The sequence below is a fragment of the Sinohyriopsis cumingii genome, chromosome 7 (assembly GCF_028554795.1).
Source record: "Sinohyriopsis cumingii isolate HCF-2022 chromosome 7, ASM2855479v2, whole genome shotgun sequence".
Taxonomy (NCBI): domain Eukaryota; kingdom Metazoa; phylum Mollusca; class Bivalvia; order Unionida; family Unionidae; genus Sinohyriopsis; species Sinohyriopsis cumingii.
Genome location: NC_142967.1, coordinates 106,137,340 through 106,142,465, shown reverse-complemented (window position 1 = coordinate 106,142,465; position 5,126 = coordinate 106,137,340).

The following is a 5,126-nucleotide window of genomic DNA, read 5'->3' as shown; positions in this document are numbered from 1 at the left end:
TTAATTAGAAATCTGACCCATCGAGAATTGTTGATATTGATCTTGACATCGTTTCTCACCACCCAGCTCAATTCCCTCACACCTCTCCCAACACCAAGAAGAGGGTTAATAGGTAGGTACCGTTTTTTGATAACTTTAACTTTGGTTTCAGATTCTCAGTGCATGAAAATGAAATGGTGGAATTTCCGACACGACGCATGTCATAAATATCACCTTGCAAACGAAGACACGCAATTTCAATTATGCTCGCAAATTTCTGAAATTGGCTTCTACTGTTGATGCTTACGAGAATTATCGACAATTTTACGAAATCTGGAGTCCTTTGGATCTTGCTTCATGTTAAAGATATATATATATATATATATGTAAATTTCCTAAATCTTCAAATCTAAGTATTATAACCCCAAAAGGTGTGGTGGAGCATTTACTCAACGCCCGCCAAATAGACAATATTGGCAAGCATAGACAGACAGACAGACAGGCAGGAAGACAGACAGACAGACAGATAGATAGATAGATAGATAGATAAATAGATATTTACATGGCGTACGTAGTTCAGATTGTAAACCCCTACCCCAAACAAATTGATTCAGAAATGTTCTGAAATCTTCGACTCAACAAAGCTAGTGCAAATTTGTCCATCATTAGAATAATCTCTAGTTCCGTCGCATTCACCACCTCATAAAAGCGCCATGCTGTCTAAAGCACTTGACTCAAATTAATCGTAAGTAGGTCCGTTCATAGTGACATTAACTCGGATTAATCGCAATTATGTCCATTGATAATGACATGAAATGAGAGCGTATTTCCGCTCTTTCTACGGACAGGGCATGTTCAATTGCCCTCCATGGGACACGCAATTAATTTGCACATTGCAACACGATTTATTGGTTATATTGAACAAAATATACACTGAGTATGTTGATATCAGATTATATTATTGTTGAACTGAACTGAATAGAAAACTTTACTCGGCATTAAATTGTGATGCACAATTTATGGTGATAGGATGGGTGGGGTGGATGTAACAGATGTCATTTATCTAGAGTGGACAAACTTAACGAGAGGGGAAGAAGAAAAAACAGATTTTCTAAATAATAATTTTAATGTAGAACATTGTAAAATTGAACAGCTTTACAATTTATTCATTATAAAAACAACGTTCGGATGGAACCATCTATGTAAAATTGAACAGCTATACAATGTATTCTTTATAATAAAAAAAAACAGTTGGAACCATCAAGAATGATTTGAAGACACGAGACAGCTATTCTGTGCTACCTTTGGTGTAACAGCCCTCTCTCCCTGTGTATTTATGTCGACGTGACCCAGCACCATACACAATATCTATAACAACGTATTTTACATCAAGTTTTGTTGTAATGATAACAAAATTTTAGCTAGGCATATATATATATTTATATATATAGGTAAATAGCACTTCAAAATTGCATATTAAACATTAGCTCAACAAAACTCATAGCCATCCCTGTCGTTCGTGTTTCTTCAAGAGGAAAACATTTCTCAAGTGACGGTACCACGGTACCATCTTCTCATAGTAGGATATTTGGGCCCCTATGTAGAACGTACCGGGTCCCTGCACTGTTAATAGCAGTTTTGCAGATTAAAAATTATGGCATTTGATGGGTGGTATACTAGCTACTCCCATTATATATATATATATATATATATATATATATATATATATATATATATATATATATATATATATATATATATATATATATTAGGGGCCCAAGTCTGCGTACAAAATGTAATTTACCTCAATAATTTTTGCCGTACAATTGCCTAAAGGGTGACGCTTTTACCCGCAGTCACGGTGTATCATGGTTGTCTATAGAATGTAACTTTTACATAATCAGGCTACAACAAAGTGCAGTATGCTACTAATGTGTATAGTTGTGTATGCTACAAAACTTCATGTTTTTTGTGTGTATACCAATCTGAATTCATTTTAAAATCTGCGCATTTTTAAACACAAGTTGTATTTATAACAGTACACTTCTGGCTTTGGTTGTAATCTTGATCTAATCAAGTAATCAATGCCAAATCGACTCTTCTTCTCAAGCAAAATGTGGATCTCCGGTGCATATTGAGATTGTTGTTGGTTGTTATGGGTTTAACGTAATTTTTCAACACGTTATAAGCTATACATGACGGAGGAAAAACCCTTGGAAAAACCACCGACCCACCGGAAGCTACTGGCAATCTTTCTCACAAACCCACGTTTGCCGAGACCGAGTTTCGAGCCTAAGCTGACAGATGCGAGATGTCTGTGATCTCTAAATACGAACTCTTTAGACTACTAGGCCACTGGAATGTGGCATGTAACATCCTGGTAAAAGCTATGCAGATATACACTTGAAAAATCAAAATGCACGAGACTGATGCAGTAGGCATATTATCAAGTGATGTTATGTTTTACACACATGGAATTCTATTTCATTCCTTTTTCATGAACATAAAGTTTTTAAAAGCTATCAGTTTTTTGCATGGTCCTATCTTTCGCAACACCTCGCTTGTTTCCCTTATTGTTTTCTTAGCTCCAGATTCAGCTTTGAGGATTCCGTTCGTTTTTACTCGCCTTCGCTTCCTGTCTCCATACTTTATGTGGACTTTTCTGTTGATTTCCGTAAGTACATCGAAACTCAGTAAATCAATGGACACGAATATTGCACTTTTTCCCATGACAGGGCGTTTTGTGCCGGCATTATGTCTTGAATGATAACACTGAAGCAAATTTGAATTCAGAGATAGTTCAGACACAGTGCTTCTTCCGCTTTGTAATCTCTCACAGTCATGGACGTTTTCAACACAAGTTACAGTTATACCAGTACACTTCTCATTTATGGGAGTTTCGTATCGTTTGATTGAACCGCAAATATCAGTCGTGTACTCCGAGAAGATGATACCATTATCTGAGAATTGGTGATCACCATCTTCAGAAGCTCTGGTCTGATTCTTAATTTTGTGTCGTGCCTTTTTTCTTGGAGGCGGGATAGGATATGATGATTTTCTTGTTTTATCTTGGCTATCCTCACTTCTAGCAGGTGTTTCATCGTCATTGTTCTTTCTTTTCTGACCTTTGGCGTTGTTTTCGGAACATTTAGTAAGCTTCTTTTTCGTCCGTGGTGGAGGAACTGGAGTACTCTCACGACCTTCAACAGTGGAGAATCGAAAAACTGTTCTCTGAGCATTATTTTCTCCTGAAGAGATAGATGAATAATCACTGTAAAAATTGTTATCCTTCTCACTATAGGCAGACAGACGGTGTTCAGCATCCATTTTCATACAACTGATAGGTTTTATGCCCGTAAGATCCACGCCACAGACAGGCGACAATTGCTCTTGGACAAATCTCTCGCCGTTTGTGTTACGAACGAGAGGAATCATTTTCTCCAGATATTGGTCAAGTATGCTTGATGTAGAACAACCATGTCTATCTCCAGGATTTACACTTTCAGAAGAATAGAACTTTATAAGAGTTAATCGACGCCTTTTGGCAAATCTTGGTGTTATCACATTCGAAGTATAATCCAAGAACAAAGGGTCTTCGTCCAAATCTAAATTAAGTCTGCCATACTCATCATCCGACACTGGCACTAAGTATGCACCCCGACTGTACGACGTAAGTGACGCTTCATATTTTCTCTTACTAGAAACTGAGGTGAGAAGATAACGCTTTAGATCCAGGGAAGTCTTGCATACAGTAGGTATATCCATTATATTTTACCATCAAAATTTAACCTATAAAATATAAACAAAAACGTTGAATAAATGAAAGATCCAGAAATTATGGATACAGTAAATTGGCTCTATATATTTAAATGTAATTTGATGTTCCATTCGATCATACGCATCAAATATCAATTATTGAATAATAATAATAATAATAATAATAATAATAATAATAATAATAACATTATTATTATTATTATTATTATTCACTCGATTGGGACTTCCTACTTATGTTTTAATTAGTTAATATACAATAAATTGGCTCTATATATTTCATCGTAATTTTATGTTGCATTGGATCATGCGCAGAAAATATCAATTATAAATAATAATTATTATTATTCACCCGATTGGGACTTCTTAATTATGTTTTAATTAGTTTTTATATAATTAGGATATTATGGTATACATCCATCTAAAATGATACAGAATTACATCATTGTATTGGATAAGATCACATACAATGAGTGGTCCTTACGAAACATCACTCTTTAAGGATATAATTATTTTATGAATATAACCTTAAAAACAAAAATGACAAATGGACCTTAGAATCTTATTCAACATTTTTAAAATATAAATCTAAATATACATGTAGTTTGTTTTACCTTGGAACAAAAATAGAATTATCTACAATTGTAACAGCAACCCAGAATTAACTAGGATTTAGTTTGTTGATAAAAGTTGCTAAAGCTTATTTTTCTTGTCTAAGATTTGTTAAAATTGTTTTCGTTAATAATAATAATAATAATAATAATAATAAATCTATTACCCACTGATTTGAATACGAGGTGTCCACAACTTGATCTCCTGTGATGTGTTTCAATGTATCCGAATGTTTCTGAAGTGTTCTTTTCGTTTCATCAGCTTTTCTATGCCAGTCTTTTTGCAGCATAAATACATCCCAACGTAAAAAATACTCCCATTATTACGACATGCTCAAAGCTCGTGTCTGTTGTAGAGTATATTTTATCATTCTAATTGGACAATTCTATGTATAGCGATACCTATCAAGTGCGGTTGACAATGAACGTGACCATTAACTGACCATGACAAATGCTATAGCGTTGTCACCAGACCCAAGGCTTGAATTAGCACACAAGAAAACAATTCCAAATAGAAATAAAGGGACGCTTAAGTACATATCTTGCATCGTATTCTTCGTGTCCTTTTGTCACACATATCAATTTATTGGCATATTTTGTTGAAAGGTATGAAGATTGGAGAAGATTACTTAAACACTTTGACTGATAATTGTGTCGTAGAAATCTAAATTAACTCAAGGCCAAAATGTCGATTGCCTCGACTATTATTTCCCTATCTTTACCAGTTAAAGAGCATCACTTGGTAAAGATCTAAGATAAAAG